Below are 23,616 nucleotides of genomic sequence, written 5' to 3' on the forward strand. Positions count from 1 at the left end.
ACAGATTTCGGGGTCTGACGAGGCGTAATGCGTGGCTAATTATCCACATCTCTTTTGTGAAGAGATTTAGTCCAGCTCTTATGATGTGTCCTCGCATTTGACGCTTTGGTGTTTACTTTGGGATATTGTTTGTTTCCCATTGGTCATGTCATTCTTCTCATACTACTCGAGAAGTGCTTGTAAGCCACTTAATGTCCATGTAGCATCTTTAGAGTGAGCGTAGGTCTCCAAGTCAATTAGTCGGACGATGTTGACAATGGTCTTTCTGTCAATAGAAAATGACCGATAAAATATGCTAACTATGTGGAGCAATTTCACTGTGTAACGTCATCTGACTTTTAAAAGAAGAATTGCTGCCCATAATTAGTGCTAATAGCTGTTTGCAGTTCTTTTCTCTGCAATATGAGAATAAGAAAAAAACCAAAACCTTTGTTTGAGGGTCTACTTCCTATGAGTCGCACATTTTCGGAATAAAATCAAGTTGAGCCGAGTGCAATTGAGATTCAGAGAGCGCCAAATCATTTGGGTTTTGACCTGGCAACCCTTGCCCAGGTGGAGCCGCACGGGCAGGATGGATCTCTGACCACAATTAGCATTCTCCCCAGCAAAGCGTGTGACTCAATCAGTCCGGCAGAACGCCGCCGGGAGCGGGATTAAACCGGGTTATCCCGGGCCGCAACATCCAATTTCTCGTTGAGAAAACGCCAGTCTAATTGACACATCCATAACCGTCTCCAAATTTATGCCGCACACTTTTGCGCACGTGATGCACTTGGCTCGCCCATCCCGAGTGTCACCGGCAGATGAGGATTGATTTACTGCTGTTACTGCAAAAACTGGCAGCGCGCCACCTTCCATCGCCCCCCCCCATCAGCATTTTTCCATGAAGCCAAACTTCATTTAACATGGCGACTACTGCGACTCCCCGTCAATTGGTTTATTTCCTCCATGTTTTGTGCAGTTGCGGATAAGCAGCCAAGTCCCGCCTCGTCGGTCCTTATTTTTAATTAAGGCACTGTAGCTTAGGAGCCGTGCATTATCCAATAATCAAAAGTTCCTTGCGTAGCTGCATTCATGACTTAATTAGGCCCAATTGTGTTAATTCGCCAACTCTTTCCAATTAGTTCCAGTTGAACAAATCCTGCGTGCGTCCTTTTCATTTTATGTCTTATAATCAACTTCTTTTTAATGATGTGGCTATGCACTAAAGCCATTATGAAATTTGGTCATTTCATTCTTATGGTAATTGGGTGAATTGAAAACATATTTGCATTTGCTGAACTCAAAGTTGAGTTGCCTTGCTGAATTAGCTACAAATCCGTTCAGCTCTGTCCGAACGCATCTCGTTTCTCACAGTCAGTGGAGCTTAAAGAGTTTGGACTTGTGCGCGCTTGAGACAGAACCGATCGGACACGAATCAATCGAGTGAGAAAATCTACAAGCTGAAGAAAATGTTCTGCCGTGGCCAGGTACACCTAGAGGTAGATGTCGAGACCTAAGCAAAGAAGGAAGGCAGAGAATTCGAGACACTTGCTGACCCCAACCTGGTCCCCTGTTGATAGTGTTGCCATAGAAACAGGTGTCAGAGCCCAAAGAAAGGGCACTGCAGGTTGGAAACGGCGGATGTTGCACAGGGAGAGCCACGGAAAAGGCCACTAAGCAGGTTACTAGTCATTAGCCTCACCGCAAGGTAATACGGTGCCATCAAGTTGAGGCGCTCTATTTTTCGGACTTTGCTGGAAATAGTTCACATGATAAGGACTAACCTAAATAATCCATCATACTGGATAGGCACTGGATAGATAGATAGACAGATACTAGACAGATACAAGACAGATACAAGACAGACACCACGAGACAGACAGGGCCCTGAAATCTCCATTGCATCCCAATTTCAACGTCTTTCCTTCCACATTTTGAAGTGTAACGGTCCGGGCTCATCCCCGCCATCTGTGAAGTGAGTAACAAGCACTTCCAAATAGAAGAGGATCTAAATCACATGAATGTAGATGAGGATCTGTTGTCATCATGTCGGCCAAATCATTGAACATATCAGATGGTGCCAAGCGAGCCCGCCCGGCAGTCCAACTGGCTCTGATGAGAAGCTATGCTCGGCAACGGCGGCAGCTTTCCCAGAGCTGGCTGGCTGGGCTGGGCTGGGCTGGGCTGGGCTGGCTGGGCTGGGCTGGCTGGGCTGGGCTGGCTGGGCTGGGCTGACTCCCATCCTGTCTGCCACCAGGTGTTGATTGCAGCTGCGAAAGGCCTCCGACATTTACTGGTGCTGTTAACGCAAGATCTGAGACCTCATTTGGGCTGCCCAGTGGTCGTAAAGCAACGCGCGTCTAATAGAGAGAGAGAGAGAGAGAGAGAGAGAGAGTGTTCAGAGCAGTGACAGAAAGGAAATTTGCTGCCGTACAAAATCTGCACTTTGACTTTTGGTCAATGATTTCTCAGAGGTCATAGGAAACAACATGCCCTTAGAATTTAAAGCTGCATTATATTTTGAGAGAAGTGCCATTAAATTTGCACTATGGCATGCGAGGAACTGTTAGCTATCCCCCTCCCAGGTTTATGACAGGGCTCAGCCGGCAATATTTTTGCCAGACGTTTTATTAGAACGATGCAGGTAAGAAAAAAAAAGCCCACAGCAAAGTACAGCTGGATGCAGAGGTAGAAAATGAGCTCCACTCGCTATCTGCCTTGTCTGGCTGACATCTTTGGAGATGCTGTCACCTGTGTGTGAAAAGTAGCGCCTCTCACAGCCATATCCTCCTGTTCAAGCGGCTAAATCATTTCACCTGAGCAGCCCCATTTTGTCAGCCTGTGCCGGTGTTGGGCGCCAGAAAGTGTGCACGCGTGCGCTTGTTTTAACCTTGCAATCCTCAAGCTAATATTTTAGCCTGAAGCTGAGTTCATAGGAGGTCTGTTGGAAATGTGAACTACACCTGCAAGACTTTAGAGCAGAGTTGTACAAGTGGCAGGTGGAAACGGCCTTTGGGGAAAACCCCCCCATCTAAATCACTCTTTAACGTGGAAATAATATTTAACAAGTACCACCAATTGAATGTCTTGAATGATGTCTAACATTTAACTAGCAAGGCAATTTGAACATTTTTAGCTGATGTGGCTACATGTTGGCCTGACATCTGGCTTCTCCGAATGCCTCATCCTCAAATGAGATCAGCCACGGAAAAAGTGCCAACCAGGTCTTGCTGTGATAAATGAGAAGAGCAGTCGCTATTCTTTCGCCCTCCTGCTCTTCTTTACTTCTTAACATTTGTTTTCGATTTGCGGGTTTTGCACGACGGAACATTTATTGTCCATCTAAGACTGTAGGGACATTTGCTCGCTTGAATAATTCCCAACACTAACAATGGGTGTCCGCATAGATTCCTGATAACGTGTAAAAACGGTCATGTCGTGTGATGCCTCTTGAAATTTGCTAGCCAGTGAAATTCATTGAAGGGATTTAAAACAACTTCCAAGTCGGGTTTTGAAAGGCCGCACGCGGCGTTCCCATCTGTCTGCCACTCAAGCGCAAACGAAGTGAAGCGGCTTAAATTGGAAATGCAGTCCAGTTTACTTGTAGAAATGAAGACGGCTTCTAGTTGTCAGTGCGGACCTTTCATCCCAAATGATGAAAGGCAGAACATGCATCTAGCGCACAATTCCACGTAATATATACAAGAACTTAAAAGCAACAGGCAGGATAAATGCAATACATTTATAGCACACCCGGCCGGGGATGAATTTATGAACCCTGTTAATAAAAGCGCTTCTAATCTCTGCGGACGGACTGGCATATGCAGTGTGCAACTGGGCAGAAAAGGAGCACATTCACCAAAATGAGTGGCTTAGCTCCGATTCCTTTCTTTCCATGCTGGCCAGCCTCCTTGATGCTGCCAAGCGGCTGAATGTTCGTTCACTCCTGTCATGGGCACAGCCAGAGAAAATGAGGCTTTTCAACGCCAGCCAAAAGCTCCCATTGTCAGAAAGTTAGGCCTCCATCGTCTGATCCGTGAAGCGCGCGAGCCAGCGACACCAACGAGAACAGCAAGTACACGGTCGCTCGCTCGCTCGGTCGCTCGGCGGGACAAACGAGCCCATTTGCGACAACGTTGCCACTTTGCTCGTGACATCAGACTATTTTTCCATTTCACTTTATTGTCTCCCTCGGACCTTCTTTGAAATATATCCAAATCGTAACCTCTGGCATGTTTGACGACCAGATGGTCGTGTTCGACAATTCTGGATGGCCTTTCGTCCAGGCACTTCCCCGACTGTGCCAGTACACCGGGAAAGCAACGTGTATTATAGTTGTTCTGCTGGGAAAACAAACCAAAAAAATGAGATCAAAAGTCACTTGGAAAGTTGCTGGACCACACACAAAGGCAGAAGAAGACTTTAGCTGTGGGAACTTGGCTTTGGGGTAAATCCTTTTTTTTTATTTTTTTTTATTGGATTGTCGTTTAATAAAGTGCTGGGACATCAGCCATCCTCATCAATGTCTGACATCCTGCTCATGAAAAACTACCTCGAATACTTCACAAAAGCAAATGACCGAGCGCAATGACATCTTCCCAAACTCTTAAAGAGCCTTGAGGGACGCGATAAATAAAAGCATGCGCTGACTAAGCCGTTTCATCGGCGGACAGTTGATAGCATATTTGGACACCTGACATTTGTGATAACTCAATCTTTTACGATGGCTACAACTGAGTTCCGATGATGATTTTCACGAGACAACTTGCTTAGTTTTCCCGGTTTGCGCTAATGCATTTCGGAGTAAGAAAAAAATCAGCAGACAGTTCCCTTTGGCATCCTGGGATAAGAAGTGGAATATGCAAACTTTGCACTGTCAGATGCATTGGTTGAATTATATACTAAAGCTCCCCCAGTTCCCCATCGATCAATGGCCAGTGTTGCACAGCTGATTATAAATTCCTGTAAGGCATCAGATTGGGCTTTAATGCATTTCCCACATTTGAAATATGACTCTGCCAGAAAGTAATGCTGTATTTTACTTTTTGTGGCACAGAAATAAATCTTTAGCCTTTCCAAAATAAATCTAAACTACTCACTGAATAATGGGTACCATCACTTAAGGGCAACGATAAGACCAGCAAGCAGAAAAAAAGCCCTATTTGATATAACTCGTGTATATATTTTTTTTCTTTATCCTTTTTTTTTTTTTTCCTCCCTCTGAGAAGCATCACTATTCTGGAGGTCACAGTAAGCCACCTCATTAATTTATATAAGTGCAACAGTAAATCTGAATTGTAGATATGCAAATGTTGTACTGCAATGTTTTTATGTTGTTCATATGCAAACTAAATAACCCTTAGGATTTCCCTTGCATATATCAAGAGTTCACTCTTCAGCTTTTACGCAGGAACATTCAGAGCCACAGGCTTACCGAGACATCAAATCTATGCTTTTGAGTGGACGGATTGATCACGATAGCGACGCTCTGATAGGTTCAATCGGTAGGAATGAGACATTTTTTTCATTTAAAACAAGTCCACAAAAAGCTTTACGGTTTTACTGTTTGAAGTAAAGTGAACAACATTGAAAAAATGACGCGCCCATCGTGAGCAAATTCCAGATTTGCAAAACAAATGTCAGTCACGTTCTATTTGGCATTCAGAAACGCCTTGTTTATTTGGAATTATTATTGTCATTAGAACATTTCTACAATCAATTTATACTGTGCTCTGACTTTCAGGCCTTATTTATTGTCCATGTGCTATTTCTTCATCAAACCTTTTGAGACAAGTGCTCTTTGTTCTTTCCCTCTGCAATCTTTACTTTGGGGTCTTATTTCCTGACTAGACATTTTCCCCCGTCTGATTAATTACAAGGTCACCATAAACAAAAAGGGCCAGTTGTTGTCTCATTGGCCGAGGCGGCATTCATACACTCGCCGTTCATTTATCAGCCCTTCCTTCTTCGCTCCCTCCCTCCCTCCCTCCCTCCCTCCCTCCCTCCGCCCCGATTGCAAGGGCAATTTCAATTAACATAATGGACTTGTGGGATGATGTTTTTCTTCGCGTTCTCAATAACAGGCTAATTTGTATTCACATTTGCCGTTGGAAAGAATGGGTTCCCGCGCTCGCCTCCGCAGGACGTACTTCAGCACAAGCTCCAAATCCTAACAAGAGGCAGTGTATTCTTTTGACATTGAGGCCTCATTGATCTGTACTGGTGTGGCCTTGCGGGATCATTGTGCTCAGCTCGGCAGAATTATCACTCAAATCCCACGATTATAATTCAGTCAATATTTGTCGTCAGAGGCTCGATATAAAAGCGGATAATTGATAGCTCGTCACTGTGAGACGTCACATCAGCCAGTAGGAGCTAACCGTAATAGATGATTGAAAGGCAAACAAATGGGACATTTACAAAGTGTATTTAGGCTTGACGTGGAATTTGCAATTAGCGGATTGAAGCTATCGACATCAGCGGCGTGCATGGGTTGTTTGGCTGCTCAGAAAACGACTCTCTCGTCTTGCTTCAATATAGTCACCGAGGTACTTGGATTCTCAATGCTCTGTTCATATCTTCATTTTTTTTGTCTATTAGTTCCGGCGACACTTCCTGATATCGATGTTGATCTTTTCTCGGCTGACAGTTATTCTTCCAAGATTGCTTGTCTCTCTTTTCAGTCGAATATACGTATTTCCCGCTTTTGTTGCAAAACATGAACTGAATCTGCTCTGGTCCCAGACAATCCAGATTAGCTAGTTTGGTGATGTGTTGTTCTTTTGCATTAGTGAGAGAGAGAGACAGGTCCAGACAAGGTCTCCATCAAACTACCGCTGCATCGTTGTTGATGATAAGCGCTGTGACCTTTGACTGGAGCTCGAAGCTTTATCTGCCCCATCGACTCAATGTACATTTCTTTGCAAGTGTGAGCAATGAATGGACATGATTGGTCACTTTTATCGCCAGATAAATCTGAGCTCTTAGCCTTTGTCATTGTTTCATTAATGGCTGTCGGTGGGTCAGGTGGAAAGATTGGCCATCTTTTTTTTTTCTTTTCTTCTCAGTGAAGCTGACTTTGGCTTTTTGTCTGTCTGTCTGTCTGTCTGTCTTCTCAGTGTTTTTAGATTTTGTGGCTCAACATACATGACTCAATTCTGCTCTTATTTAAAATAGACCAGTTTCTGGGAAAATTCAAGCTGTAAATGTCCATATTTAAAGCCACTTAGTAATGCTCAGCAGCACATTTGAATCCAAGTAGATGAGTTTATTTTGGGTTTCTGACAGCTAATCATGTTTCACAGATCCAGACTTAAACAAAGGGCAATAAAATGTGCATTATGGAATTCTTTGAGAATATCCTTTAGGAATAAAACAGGTCATCAAAGACCTACCTGTTCATACTTCTCTTAAACTACGTATGAATCATGCAACGGTGGAGTTCAATGATATCATCAGGAATTGAGATTCAGGGCGTAGGGCATACGTATATGGATCAAAATTTCATCCAAGCCTCCTATCGTGTTCTAAGACTTTTTCTTTTATTTTTTTATGCAACCTTGACATTTTCTCATTTGTACTGCGGCTCGGTAAGAAAGTTGCAAAGAGCACGTTTGGCCAATTTCAACACAGTTGAACGTGTAAATTTGAGGTGTTCATCTTAAAGCATAAATTCAGGAAGTAATTCTGCCTGCCCTTTCCTCTTTTTTCCATCTGTCTTGTTTCTCCCTCCTCCATATATGCCATTTTCCTCCCAATCACCTTTTCATCCTTTTTTCCACGCTAGTGTGCGCTTTCTTCGCCATTTCATCCTTTACATAACACAACTTTGGTTCATCTGAAATGCATTCCCTTCAAGCTCACTTACGTCATTCCGCCGCCCGCGCTCTCCTTTCCTCACCTCATCCAAAGAAATCATTAGTGGTGATCTTTATCTCAAGGGACCGTGTAGAAAGTTGACTTTAAAACATCCCCGTCTGGCACTGTCCATCGTTATCGTATGTCTTCTAATTGTTGACCGTTTATTTACGGAACTGCTCAGAGTACCAATCATGCAGTTCTACTTTTTGTCATTTTGTTTTTTCATCCATACTTGCTACAAAATGTCGAAATGTATTCAATGAAAAAATTAAAAAATTGATTTGAAACACATTTTTTCTAATTTGGTAATAGTCTTGAGTCCAAAAAATAATGCCAGTGATTCCAAATAGTTGTGGGTACCCTGACAGCATGAAAGAGGAAAAGCAAAAGTAGGAAGATGTGGAGCCATTTGCTCCCCAGCATGCACAAAGGTCAAATCGATAATTCTCTGTTTCTCCAGATGGCCATTAATCATTGGGTCGTACATCTGTCATCATAGGGAGCTAATGAGATATACATAGATCATTTCTTGAAGGACGACCTGGTTGAGGGGGAGAAAAAAAAAACCACACTCATTGATCTGGTGAGGGCCCACTCGACGGTGCGTTGCTTGACTGGAGTTTGCGCTTTGGTCATATGATTCATAGCAAATATATAAAAACAATAAGACAAAAAAAACCCCGCCAAAATACCTTCTATAAATTCTTTTCACCCCGTATCAAGATTTTGATTGAAAGCGTGACATGTGGCTTACTCCAATGTAATGGAACCAAACTCCCTTGGTGTACACAAGGCCAGTAAAGGAGAAAGGTTCCATACAGGTGTGAATATTCTCATTCATCCAGGTCTTTGTATTCTCAGAGCATTGAATGGATGCATCACAAAAGGTTGCTGTGTTGATATTGCAGTTAGCTCTAACAATGGTCACCTCTAGGGCTGTGTTTGTTTGAGGGGGGGGTTGATTGTATTTCATGAATGGACATTATAGATGGCCTCTCTTCGCTTCATTCACAGCATCTGCCTTCTCTGTCCAGAAATGATACTTTTTATACTCCGATTTTCATGGACGCCCTTTGTCTCGCCTTAGTTTGTTTACGGATGAGCTTTTTCTTTTCTTTTTCACTCTGGGCCGAGCAACAATGTCCTTCGAAATGGCTTTACGTGACCCTTTAAGATGCCAAAACAATGTGTCTAAAACTTTCTCCAAATATTGCTATGACTCAACTTTAAAACATTGTGCTTATCAATCATGCTGTCAATCAATCAATCAATCAACAAAGCGGATTGATGAAAATGGTGTTTAACGATGACAAAAAGGTCGTTCGTCAAGCTGTCGTGAATACAAATATGACTTGCGGGCTAGTGTTGACTTGCTCCTCAATGATGGGAGCACAAAAGTCTATATAAACTGACACGGAGTAGAAGTGACAAATTGCCTGCAAATATGAACGGCATTAAATACCATCACAACTGTCACAGAAAGCTCAGTGATTGATGTATGCATCTGCAAAAAATATTCAAATAATGTCGACGTTTTCGTAAACAAGCGTGGCTTGAATTGTAAGAGTAAATAGCCACTTGCTGTCATTTGTTTTGACGTTAGATATTAAATGGCCCGGATATTTTTGTTGGTACTAAAAGTTGACATGATATCAACTGGGCGTGGCTAATAAAGGAATTGTTTCAGCGGTGTCGCGAGTAGACGCATTTAATCCGTACGTCTTTTCAGAAACTCCGCCCTCTTTAGCTGAGTGTCACACGTAAACGCAATGCAGACAAAAAATGTCATCCCAATGTTCCAGAATCATTAGCATGACGCCGCTCTTCCTTGTTTTATTTAGCCCATTTACATTCAGTACCACATGTCATTTTGGACGTCGACATGTTTGAAAAATGACTGAAGCCATTTGCAAAAAGCCTTCGTGATATTCCAACCTCACCGCCACCCTCCCTCTGTTCTTTTGCTCTCTTTGTTGTCATTGCTTCGTCTGCTGTTTTTTGGGCGAATCAAACTAATTATATGAGACATAAGAGCTTCTCCTTTGTGCGCCACACGAACCAAATGGTTTGAAGTCGGGCTTCTGTGAAGTTAGTGTTTAAGCAGGGCCCAACCTCCCTCCCTCCCTCCCTCCCAATGCTCCATTAAGGGCATATCAGTTCTGACACGTTTTACTCGTGATCCCAAAAATAGGCAAAACGAGATGTATTGATTTATTTTCCAGAGGAATGCCAAATTATATCATTAAAAAACATCAAATAATACAAATAAAATGAAAAGTCAATGATATAAAAGAAATTTAAAAGAAAAAGAACATTTCATCCAAATGAGTTTTGATAGCTATTTAATGAAATAGTCCACTGTTATGCAATTTTATCCATTTTTTTATATCTAATAATGCTCATTTGTACGACGACATTTCAAAAATCAAATGACATCTTTTTCAGTGGCAACATTTTCTGCGGTGACTAAAAGGAAGCTCATAGAAATATGAATCTAGTATTTTAGTTGTAGGGTACAAACCGCTTCTGAAAGCAGGCCTTCGGATGTTCACAAAGAGCTTGGAAAAGAACAACGGAGTCTTTTTGGAGGCTACAAACACTAATGGATACAGACATCTATTTATAGTGGAAAGAACAAAAGATGGTGAATAGAGCAGAGCACCGGACAAAAAGGAACGCCAGAGAGAGAGGGAGGGAGGAAGGCCACCGGCAGTGTTTGTGTCCAGCTTTCCCGCAGCTATGAATCCGATGAAAGCCACGTTTGTTGTTAGGACGTGCACACCCCAGGGAGGTCTTATTTATGTAGTTGATGTTGAAATGTCCCGTGTTGGCCTCTAGTTTGCCATACCACTTTTCCCATTGGAAGATATTGACTTGACCAAAGTTGAAGCAACACACCAAATTGAAAACGAATCATGATGCACAAAGTCAACTTTGAACTCAATGAGCCTCATCATTTTCCTGACGTTTTTGTTATCACCCATTCTGTTCCATTTCGGAGGAGCGATGCTAAGCATGTTTTTGAAATTCATCTTTCCCAGCTCTCTGGGCAATGTCATGAAGCCAACGCACGATTTATACCTTTTTCTTTGGACATATCCGAGAATTCTGCTCCGTTTGACGAAATCCCCGAAGGTACTAATTCATATTCGCTCGATGATTGGGCCATCAATACTGAGGGTAAGTGAAGGTCGCTGCGACAGCTTTATGGTTTAGTGACTTTTACCCGCCTTAGTGTCACTGCTTCACAATGCAGCGCAATGCTCTTTTTTTTTTTTGCCCAGCTTTGCAGATTGTGTTCCGTTGGGAGCAAGGGACAGCTCACTTGCTAGCAAATACAATCAAGATGGAGTCAATACTTTCATTATCTGGACCTGATAACATGATAAAGCACAGCTACGGCAAGCAAGCAAGTCATCATATTGTTATTGTAACAATCCTAATGTAATGCCTATCCGCTTTTCCATGTTTACTTCAAGTGAGACAAATCAGATATGGCTGGCTGTGTTTACTAGGAGTGAGGGGAAATAAAGCTTTAAAATCAATTTTTATACCTGGTAAGCCTTGATGAATTCATTCACTGCACTGCCAGATGAATAAAGCAGAGTTCCTCCAGCAGTTTCGAAAATACTAAATTTCAAACATTCACTCAAATATGCAACGACCAATCAAAGCATCTGGAAAGTATTGATGCAACGTTAACGCACGAGTACCATGATAGGATGAAAGTGTCATTTAACAATAGCAGTAGGATGATGCTAAGCTAACATGACTGGTTAAGGCTTGCACAAAGCAATGACGAGTCAGTGTTTATTTGCAAGGCTCCTTATCATGTTTCACCTGCTCAACAAATGACAATTTTATTGATTGATTTATCTCTCTATCTATTTCTGTGCCTAGTCCTCAAGTGCAGCCAGTAGCATGGAAATGCATTGGCCTTAAGACACAGGGGAGTCGTATGTATCTGCTGTCGAGAACAATTTGCATAAAAAGCACCATCGCTTTCCAACACGTTCACATCTACAAGGCATTTTGGCAAAACATCCTCTCGCTGGTTCATGACCTGCAAAACAAAACCGTAAATGTGTGCTCTTTGCAATGTGAGGTAATAGATGAATATTTCATAACATTTCTCACCTGTGTTTGATATTAATGAACTCTCTGCATAAGCCTACGCCGCTCGCTTGCTAAAATGACATATCTGCCTGCCCACCTGTTATGAATATTTCAAAAATACATGGCTAAAGACGGCACATTTTCGTTTTAGCATGCTTCTATTTATTTCCACGTGCTCCTCTTGTGGCGCGCCGCTGTCCGTGGTGCTGAACTAGACACGCGCAGACTGGCTCACGTTCCAACAAGAAGATGGAAAAAAACAGGACATGGTTTTTCTTTTTTTTTTTTTCTTTTGGTTGTTCATCTTCCAAAAAGATATCCCAAGAGCCGGATTAGTGTTTTATAAATGTACAAATTGTGAGGTTCTCATGTTAACCACTAATGCGCTGTGCTCTGCACATTAAATTCTGTCAATCAGCAATAACGCTGAAAGTCAGTAGTTGTTTACCAACGTAAATCACGTCTGGGTCAGTCACATTTCAATGCCGGCAGACTCGATGATATAAAGGCAATTAGCAAAAAATGTCAAATATGCACATTTGCATATGTTTGAATTAAAAAATGATTGGCTGCTGAAAGCTCATTTGGAATTCTCCTTATTTCCATTTTTCTGCTGTTTATTTATTCCAGCCATTCTTTCTTCATTTGCATCACTCGATATGTTTTCTTCAGGTTGGCTACTTTAGCACAATCATTCCTGCATAGTCGCGGTTCACTATTCATAAATGATTATGACTTTTTTGTGAGACCGATGTCTAGCTGTATGTAGGTATTACGTCTTGGGAGGCATCAAGGTTTTTTTTTTTTTTTGCAGCAGCAGCAGCAGATCTTCTTCATATTTCCATTTTTAAATGAGCGCTTTCTCTCGTTCTTTCACTCTATTAATGGAAAGACTGTGCATGGTAACAATTTGAGTCTGAGGAGCGCAGAACAGAAGAGTGGAAGTGGTGCAAGGCCATCATCATGAAAGCAGGGCTCTGTTTGGCGGCTGGCTGTATATCGTCTCCCTTTAAACACGCCCAGGTGGGAGCCATAAAGGCTGTTTATGAGGCTGACAAGTTGACACTGCAGCCTTGTCATGCTCTGATAATAAGGCCCGGGCCTGGCGATAGCCTTGTTTCAGCTGGTCGGGAGACAGAGAAGAAAAGACTGTGGAACTTCTATAAAGCTTTTTATTGAGGCTTTGAATGCGACGCCTCAGTGCAGTCATTACTATACTATAGCAATGGATGGCGGAGCGTTAGTTGGGGCCAGCAGCAGCAGATGATCAAGCCAAGCCGCAGCAGATCAAGCCAAGCAGCAGCAGCAGCAGCAGCAGCAGCAGCAGCTTGGCTTGATTTGCCCGCAGCACCACATGATTTTTGAACTCGTGGCACTAAACCTGAACATTGAAAGGCTCTTTAATTCGTATCGTTTGGAAACTTTGGAAGAAACAAAGTTGCACAAGCAAGCACACTTCACCTCCAAACGTTGAGGTGACGTACTAGTGTGAAGTGTTAACTGCTAATTCGCTCGCCACCTGGATTATTTTCTTTTTCGCGGTGCCAGTATTTCTCGTGAAAAAAATGTGAGGAACTGAAATTGAAGAAAGTGTCAAATGGTTGTAACAAATGGCTTAGAAAAGCACTTTTCCTTTGTGTGTGATTTTCTCGCTGGTTTTTGTTCTTCTGCCACAAAATAGCGTTGCAAGTACACGTATTAGAATCACATACATCTTGCCCCGTTGTATTTCTCATTCCGTCTCCATCGTCATTGTACTTTAACGAGCGACTCGAGAGTCGGTGTGAGCCGGCCGGCGACAGATGCCAGCAATAAATGAACCAATCAATGGCACCAAAGACAAAGTCCCCAAACTACTATATTGTAGGAAAATGCTGTGACTGAGCCTCATTGATCCGGCTGAACAAACTGTTAATTTCTCCTTTTTCCAGTGTGAACGCCAAGGTCATGGTTTGACAGCGCCTGAATTTACAAGTATTCTATTGGACAAGTTCCTTTTTTCTTTTTATGTTGTCCTTTTACATTCATATTCTGCAGAATCATTCCACTTGGATCCGTGACCTCCATAATTGTCACTTCACTCAGAAGATCAAATAAAAGGTAGATAGCTACAACTATAGGATGAGTGGATGAGCCGGTGGCTCACTTTTTTGGCAAGTCATCATAAAGCATGCCTCCATTTGTCAAAGGGTCAGTTCCTTTTGTGTCACAAGGTTTTCCAGCGCCAGTATTTTGTCAGGGACAAGTGGACGGAAGGCAAGGAAGCACTACAAAAGAAGCTGTTTTAATTAAATCTGGCAGATTTACTCGCCTGGCTGGCTTTAAAGCATCCATGGCTCAAGGCGACAAGGGCCAAAAGTGGCGGCCGGCTGTAAAAATGACTCATGGAAGACCGGGGTGGAAAAGAGCCCCGCCCCGGAGGGTCGGAATTACGGCGGCCCGTCGGTCGGTCGGTCCGAGGCTCCTCTGTAACGAAGACGAATGGATGTGAGGTTTGTCGCCTGCTAGAAGGTCAGGCAGCTGCACACCGGTGCTGTCAACACCTGTCGTGTCCTCTGGGAGGGTTAGCTGGATGAAAAAAAAACATCTCAGCGCTGGTATCAGGCAAACAGCATGCGTTTTTAGAAATATCAGTGGCAACATGGCAAAAAAAACCTTTCCATCATAGATCATCAGGTGTGCTGCAGGAAATGATCACATTAAAAGCCCAGGCCATTATATACAGACGTATACTGGAAAGGCGTGTGTGCGAGGAAACAAGCAAAATAATTGCAAATTGAGGTCAGTGGAGGTTGCCATCGTTTCATTTAGTGGCCAACTAAATGTTACTATTATTGTTTTCTCATTTGTTGGCGCTTGTGGACTGCCGATTGTTTCCAGTGTTCCATCATCAGTGTCATATCGGATATGTAAACGCCAAATATTGCATATTCAATTGGAAAATCCAGACAAAACAATTGGGAATGAGACTCTCAATACAAGTAAAATACTTGCGCATCCCATTCCAAACATTTTTTTTTTTGTAACTAATAGCAGTAGTAAAGAAAATAATGAAGTCAATAAGCACTTGTGTAAAGTGCAAAGTCCTATTTATGGATGAATTAAATGTAGTTAATTCTCTCTCTCGCTATAACCCTCACCTCACACCAAAATGAATGTACGAAGCACGTTATAAATAATTAGCCAATGAATTAACCGTTGAATATTCTGTCAATAGCGTGTCGTTAATTCTTGATGAATTGTGTCTTGAAGCAGTTGAGGCAGAACAAAGTGCACTAGATGTGCGACTTCCAATAATATATCGCTTACACTTGATTTGCTCCACCAATGATTCAAAACAGCTTGTGGAAAAATGCCATCATATCTGCCATCCAAAGTTGATATAAAACTATTCATTGGGAAAACCTCCTCTAATAAATGATGAGATATAGTTCAATAAACATCCTTGTTAATTATGATAATAATATTTATAATCTTAATATTTCTAAGCAGTCAAACATCACATTGAAGAAAATGTCAAATGAAAACATTTATTTTCGTTTTTCAGGCAATTAACCTTGCACTGTTTATTTCTTTTTTCTCTCTATGGTGTGTGGAACATCTTTACTACCTTTCCTCAGAAATTCTGTGAAAAAAGAAAAATGTGCGTGTGCTTTCGTATTCCTCGCTTTTTATCTGTTATGAGATTTTTGCATTTGATTGAGTATAATGCTTTAATGTGCTTACAAGCTGTGTCGAGAAGATAAACATTAGGAAAAAAGCACACGGGATATGTTTTTTTCTAGATGACATGCTTGAATTTGTTTTCCTTTTTTGGGCTAAGACTCATCCCAAAACTAATCCTAACACCTTTGATGTTGTGCTCTCTTTTTTTCTGTCGACAGGCCAAACTTGCCGAAGCCAATACCGCAAAAGCTTGTCTGTGAGTCTGCTAAAGGTGAGTTTCAATTTCAGATAAACATCCCTTTATGACCGGAAAAGCTTTCATTTGAAGTGGATTTTTTTGCCCACATTAATTCAGACTGCAAACCAGAGCTGATATAACTTGTGGCAATAGCTTGCAGCAGCTTGAACCTTTAGCTGCTGGTAGTTGCAATGCTTTCTTTTTTTATGCCTACTCCTTGAGATAGTGTTACATCTGAGGTTTAAAAAAAAAAAAAAAAAAAAAAAGTCCAAGGCCCCCGAGGCCTCAAAGTAAGATAAGGCTTGGTACTTTTTGGGAAAGGTCACTTTCAGTCACTTGGCAATCTTTACAGCACTTTGGCATTTCATATGAAAGAGAAGCAAAGTGTGTGTGCCCGCTTGTGGAAGTGAGACTTTAAGTCATTCATTTTTCCACATTTCTTCCCGTTGCCCATAGAGAACATAGACTGAATATTTATCATGATTTTGTATTTTTGGAATTTTCTTACATATATATTGCAATCCGCACAGTTATACGACAAAGTAGTTCTACTTCTCCAATTTCCCTTTCCGTCTTTATAATGTTGCAGGGATGCGGTGAATTTAATTTAAGGATAAGGTTTGACATTCTTTTCGTCCCCGCCAGTTTCATCTGGTGGTTAGCGGCAGACATTGCCCAAGGCAAACAAGTTGCCTGCTCGCAGTTGTCAAGAATTAGCAAACTAAGAACAAAGCAAAGATTGCCCTGTGATCACTTTGCCTTGCAGCATCTTTTGCCAGTTTTTTTTTTTTTTCTCTAAACAAAGGTTGAAGATACTGAAGACAGCTATTTTAGGATGTGAGTTACTCCAATCTCCCGGTGTGGGACTAATAAAGGAATGTCAAATCAAATGAAAGATTTTGATATGTGACCTTCTTATTTTCAGTGTGGCTTATAGTTTTTCAATGTTCTTCTTTGCTTGCTGCTGCTGCTGCTGCTGCTGCTTGTTATCACTCTGGCTTCATCATGTTGACTTGGTCTGGATGACTCCATCAATCAATCTTTCTCTATCTTGATGACCAGCACAGCATCCGATTGACTAGCCAGCACTTGAGTGTCCCATAAATCTCCAGTATTGCTCCTTCCTTCTCAAGATGCTTTGCTTCAGCCGTGTTCACACGATTGGTTCCAAGTTTGAATGCTGCTGCTGCTGCTGTCTGAACCGAGGTCGTCGGCATCAGCAGACAAGGTCATCCTCAGACCCACAAGACACTCTATGACATTGCATGCTCGATGAAACTTTTTCTGACTGGAGTGTGCAAAGCTTTTAGTTGACCCCACAAAGAGGAGGGAGGAAGTGCGGCGGGCGCTGCATGTTTGCCTTCCTAATTACTTCTCAAAGGAACCCAGCTATTGATTTTTGCAAATGCTTATTGATTTTAAGCTCCGCTTCAAACTCTTTGACGTCCGTCCCAAATCCCGTGACAGGAATGACGTCTTTGTCTGACACGTTGCTATGTGTCTATTTTTTGGCGCTCAAGCTGGAGTGTTGCTTTGTGTGTTGTTGTTGTTCAAATACGCTTGTAAACACAAGAAGGCACCAAATTCATTTCTAGGTCCAGGCAGCCCAATGGAGAGACATTGATCTGGCAAATGGAGAGATAACCAGAGGCTATTGGTAAACTCTTTGTTGGCATTGGGGCCAAAGTCACAAGACTTAACTCCCGGTGGTTGTCAGAATGTTCCAAAGCTTTCTGCTATTAATCAGCTTATCGCGTTTGCTCGGTGATACTAGTGCAAAGCCTGTCATTATTTTGCGGGACTTCATTTAGTATGTTTTAAAATGGGCTGTCCTGCTGCCGACAAAACATCTGATCGATGGAATTACGAGCCGGCCGGAGCTGGAAAAAGCCACAACCTGGACTGTGACTTTACATTGAATTAGATTTCCCTTTGAGCCTGAAGAGAATTGGTTCAGCTTTGCAAATTTAAATGACCATAGGGTCAAACTTGCAAATGATCATCATCATAAACATCAATTTGAGTCGACTATCAATTTTACTAGTGTGTTATGCTCAACCAGTCACTCTTCTAAAAGCCCACATAATGTTTTCATAGCGCTTTTTTTTTTTTTTTTTTTCACTTCGTCGTCTCTGCAAACTCCTTTAATCACAATTTGCAACCCTTTTTTTTTTTTTTCTCCTGTGCGGATTTTGAATAATGCAACGCCGTGTCCTTAGCTTCCACTTGAATTTGTCTGCTCAGCAGAGAAAGCGACAAAGACGACGGGCTCGGTCGGAAAGGGACGGAAGCAAAGGCCCGCAAAACAAATGAAAGAAAGTTGATGAGAAGGCAGACAAAGCAACTGTAGAAAAGGATCAGTAGAAGGACTGATTGTACGAGAAAGGGCCACACAGTGCAGCATTTCTACGCTTAGCTTTCCAAAGGATATGTAATGTGATTTGCTTGTGTAATGAGACAAGAAGTCATTTGTACTTTTCAGTGCGGGGTCACTACTTGTCTTGCTGTTTTATTTTCTGGCGCATTGAGCCTACAGTCCAAGCCCATCCTGATTGCTGGAAGGTTGAAGACATTTATTTTTAGCAGCGTGGAACCTGCATAGACAGCACATGATGAATGGCAACGGTCTCGCGTTGTGGCAGCAGCAACCATAACGAGCACGTAGAGCTGTGACGGTCATTTTCTCGTCGTGGGCTTTGTGTCTTAAAAAAAAATGACGATAGAAGAACTTTTGTGGATTTGGTTCATCAATTGTCCTTCAGACATGATAGCTTGTAACAGTACCGCAGTAGATTGTGGTTTAGCTGTGATGACCTTAACGCACTGAGCTGCTGTGTTTTTGTAATAAGCTCACTTGTGTTGCCCTCAGGCACTTGATCCACTTTTGAACTTTATTGACAGCCCAGATTATTTGGGTGAGTGAAAAGGTCTCATAATTCAATACTACACCAGGGAGCAGATATAATATAATAATACATTTTGAGGAAGCCGTAATATCAGTCGTTTGTTATGTATGCTCATTTTGTTCCCCCGTCAATGGCCTTTTGCATTCCGAGTAAGCTTTAAGGTAGTAATATCTTGTCTTTCTTGTAAAGCTGATGTATTTAATGTGTCACTGTCACTTTCACTCCTGAATTCATCCATCGGAATGTTGTTAGTCAAGCGGCGTCCGTGCTAAGTAGCATCAGTGGTAATTGCTCCTTTCAACCCTTGCCCCTTTTCCTCTTGTTTCTTCCCCAAGAAGAAAACATCAGATGAGCCAATAGCGTTTAATTGCTGTGCGGCCCACTGACAAGTAATAGCCACTCAGCACTTCTGTCCACAAGATAGATGCTGGCCAGCTGCTAAGCCACGTGTACACGCGCTGGCTTCACGAATGCAGGTGAAAATGGCCAGCTGAAGAAAAGCTTCAATTCTCCTCGTGATGCTCTGAGATTGAAGAACAATTTGAGTGTCATTTTTCTTCCACTAGTTCACCACCAGGTTGTTGTAGTTGCTTTTCTAGACTTTTACCTTGGGAAACAACTGCCAAACTAAAGCCATAGAATGGAATGGCTGCTCCAGTACGTATATGTCAAGATGGCCGCCCGCCACACTGAACCAAAAATGGAGGAACACGCAGAAATAGATGAACTTGAGAAGAGCAAAAACTTCCTCGCTGCACGGGATGTGTGACACCCTTACTAGATATTTACTGGAGACTTTAATAGCTATCCCGGTGATAAGGATTTGTTCATTTTATTACATGAATCCAAAATCTGCCACCATGAAAAAGCAATTACTTGCTTTACTGCCTAACTGTTTGGAGGATCTGGAGATCAACTTTCCCCCCCCACCCATTTAATGTGTTTAATTTGTAATTCAATAGGTGTTTGGTTGCCTGCACAAACGACATATGAGAGTGGTGTTTTTCCATAATTCCCACTGAGGCTTGCACAGCAGTCACTGGCACCAGCCAGGGCGGCCATTTGCCCCGCTTGATGTAGCCAGCCGACATGGAAAAGAGCCCCGGGTGGAAATCGCTTTCCATTACCTGTGACCTCATCTATAAATGATGCTCCCCGCCGATACAATAATTTGATGCCTCGTGTATCGACCCGAGCGTTTTATTTCAATATTAAAGCCACGTGGTGCTTTGTAAAAAAGACAAACGGCTGCCTAGAAATAGAATCATTTCTCCGTTGCCTTCACGTAACGTTTGGGTGACGGATGATCCTCGGGAGAGTCTGAAACTTTGCATGGAAAACAATGCAATCTCATTTTCAATGTTGTTTCTTGTCATGCTTGTTGTATTTCCCTCAGCACCCCGCCGGCGCAGTTCCGCACAGTCAGCTTCTCAGTATTGATGATATTATTAAAGCGCAATGAATGAGGAAACGCGATAGAGCCGACCGAGAGCTGCCCGGATGCTCCTGAAGGAGATTTGTCTCATTGCGTAACTCGGAAATCAATAGTACCAAAATAACAAATGATCACGTATCAGGTCGTTCGTGATCCGTCACCTCGCGTTGCCGTGCCGCCGTCCGTGTTTGCGCGCGGCCTATTGATGAAGTACGTCAAATAACAAAGCAAAGTCATCAGGGCACTCTTGACCTGGCTCTTCTTCAACGCAAGCAGTATTGCGGCAAGAGGACAAGGAAGGAGACAAATCGGCACGCACGTGCTTGTTAGGAGGAGACATTTGTGCATATTTGAGTTAATTGCTCCATTATTAAAGCAATTTGCCTGCCGCGGTTACTCGTTATGTTTAATAAAGTACCGAGCAACAATAGCCACACAATCATCCGTCGTGGCTTTGAACTCTTCTGAAATTGTGATTTTTAAATTTTTTATTTTGTAAATCCTAAAAGTAGTAAATAGTTAGATTTGAAAAAATATTGTCACTTTATTTAAAACCACCACAGCAACAATCTTGATTGGACCCAAGAAGAATGTTTTGTTTTTTATTTGTATTAGTACAACTACATTTAAACTCCACACAGATTCCCAGTCTCATTTGTCGCTCTGTCGAGTCAACAAACATCTCATTTTCAGCCGCTCGCACAAATCAAGTCGTTGCTCTAAGAACGGTGCTGGCATCATTATTTCTATTGGCACATTTGGAAAGCAAATCAAACATGACCTCTGCCTGACCTGCGTCTTTTTTTTTTTTTACAAATCTTGTTTTTTTTCTAAATTCAAAGCGAATACTTTGCAATTGTTCCAAAGTAAGGAACATGTTTTGTTTATTGTTGATGGCTTTGACAAATACTTTCTATTTGTCTCTCCTCCCAATTCACTTCCACACCCTGGATTCACAACTCAACGGCGGCTATATGCCAACTCGACTAAATACCGACAATCTATCATGGCGGATATTTCATACTCCTCCAATTCAATAAGTCAGTGTGATGTATGTAGTGTGTCGGGAGGCTTTGGGACGGAGCAATATGTGTTGCGCTTACCAAGTGGAGGCTTTTAAGATGCATTGTTTTTGTCTTGTTTCGGAGACGCAATGAACTTGTGTTTAGAACTTGTGCCAATGAGATGCGTTCCATTAAAAAAAACCAAAAACAACGGGAAATCATTTGCAGCATCAATTTGAACGCAAGGGTGAACCGAGTCAATTTGAATTTCTCAGTCAAGGTCATGAGCTCATGTCCACGATTGAGCAAACTGGGCACGGCCATGTTTATTGTGTCTGGGACGCAACAATAACAACATCAGATTGGACAAGAAAAGCCCGCCAATGCCGAGCCTTTTCTTCCTCCCGGCACGGGAAACCGTTTGACAATATCTGTAATGTACAATTTAACGGTCGAAAGCATTTAATATGTGCTTTATATGCGCCGCCTTGTTGTGCTTTTACCAAGCCCAAGCACATCTAATCAGACAATTAGCGCTCATCTTGGGCTCATTTCCTGGTGCGGATTCATCACCATCAGCGGCCCGCTAATTGGGACGGAATCAATCGTCACCTCGCTAAACATACTCCCTCCCTCCCGCGTGCATGTGCACACACACATGCGGACGAGTCCATCTGTGTGGGCCCTGCCCTGAAGTGAAAATCACAAAACGAGCCCCAAATTCTGCCATGTAGCACAGGCGCAGGAACAGCGATAGAACCAATCGCATGGCAGCGCTCGGGAATGGGAAGAATCTTGACGTGTAACGCGACAGTGTATATATAATAAGTCCACTTTTACACGTGTCTTCCTATTCTAGCGCACACATGGACACGATCCCTCCGCTGCCAGCCAGCTTAGCATCAGCACAACAATGCTGCATTTGAGCGTTTTGTAGCGAGAACAACATTGGCACCTTGAACTGACAGCAGAGGGAGGAAGCCGTTGATGTCAGCTTTCTAATCATGGAGGATTACCGTGTCACTCTTGATTATGGAACAGGCGCTATGCGGCAAGGAGGGAAAGACACTCCAGAAAATGAACCAGAAATTGGTTTTGCTTATGTTTATGGGCAACTCCTCCAAGGGAAACTCACTTTTCAGACTGGTTTGCCTGTCACTAGCATTAGAAATGTCACATTGGTTTTTAAATATTACAACTTTATCAAAAATAGAATTCAAATATTTCAATCTATAGATTTGGGCTGTATTCTGTTTTGGAATCTTTGGCATGTTTTTGCCATTTCAGCCAGTCAGGTCAATCGATAAGGTCAAATTTGTTTGCCTTTGTTGCTGGAAATGTGCCTGAAATGGCGGAAGCCATGTTGCTTTCGATTCGGCTCCATCTTATCTCTGACCGCTTTGAAAGTCCTTTTATTATTCAAATCTCCATCAAAAACAAACTCGACATTGATTTCACAATGATTTCCTCTCACCCGAATTGGACTCTGATAGACCTGCGACCTCGATGAGTACAAGCAATATCTGTCCTATCATGAGAACAAACTTGTCTGGATGTTGAATGTTCCTTTTAAAAATCAAAAACTTGATTGAAGCCATTTCCGCAATCCCCGGATAAGATCTCGTCGGCTCCCTTGGGATCTGCTCGCTGAAATAGTTGCAGCAGTATGTCCTCCTTGAGACAGCCTCTCTTGCTAATGAACTGGCCCTTTTGTCCATCTCTTGCTCAGCAACCAAGTGATAGCATCACAAGCATGTCTGAGATAACACATTTCAATCTGGGCTTGCTTCTAGCACGCTTCAATACAAATTGTCTGAAGCTTTTTTTTTCTTTGAAGGAGACATTCATCATGTCCACCATTTTCAAACCCTTCCCAGGTGTCTTCATAAGATTACATTAGAAGAGTCAGACTTGTCATAAGATTACATTCGAAGAGTCAGACTTGTCGTCACACTTTTTAAAAGTCATCCGTCTGGGCTGTGGTAAACAAATGAAACCGTAGCAAGTTTAGGAGACGGAATCTCTTTTCTTTTTTCGTCACTTGATGCGTCCGAGGACCACGGTGGACGCCATCAACAGATGGAATTGAATCGCCGCGTTGAATAGGAAAGATTTCAAAGCTGTTGGTGGTCATCAAAAGCCAGCGCTTGGAGATGGAAACACAATAGCAAGTGTGCTGTTTGATCCTCAGCACTTGCTTTATCTTTTGCGCACAGCTTATGGCTTTGCGCCAGCCAGCCTGCCCACCTTTAAACCGTGCTTGAGTGATAGGATGCACAGGTAGGCGCCTCACCCACGCACCTTTTGACTGACTCATCATTAAAGCTTCAGGAGAAAGTGTTGTCATTGTGTCCCACAAGCTACAGTCGGTGCGGCTTTGAAAAAGGAACATAAAAGGCGAGTGAGAAA

General features: G+C 42.4%; 1 protein-coding gene across 1 annotated transcript in view; it reads left to right on the forward strand.

The window, feature by feature from the left end:
- tnr (tenascin R (restrictin, janusin)) overlaps window positions 1-23,616 on the forward strand; it is a 78,609-nt gene that overhangs the window by 21,030 nt on the left and 33,963 nt on the right. Inside the window, exon 4 of the mRNA XM_037275714.1 lies at window positions 15,843-15,898. The gene's annotated coding sequence lies outside the window, so the exon portion shown is untranslated. The remainder of the gene's footprint in view (window positions 1-15,842; window positions 15,899-23,616) is intronic.

The sequence above is a fragment of the Syngnathus acus genome, chromosome 17 (assembly GCF_901709675.1).
Source record: "Syngnathus acus chromosome 17, fSynAcu1.2, whole genome shotgun sequence".
Taxonomy (NCBI): domain Eukaryota; kingdom Metazoa; phylum Chordata; class Actinopteri; order Syngnathiformes; family Syngnathidae; genus Syngnathus; species Syngnathus acus.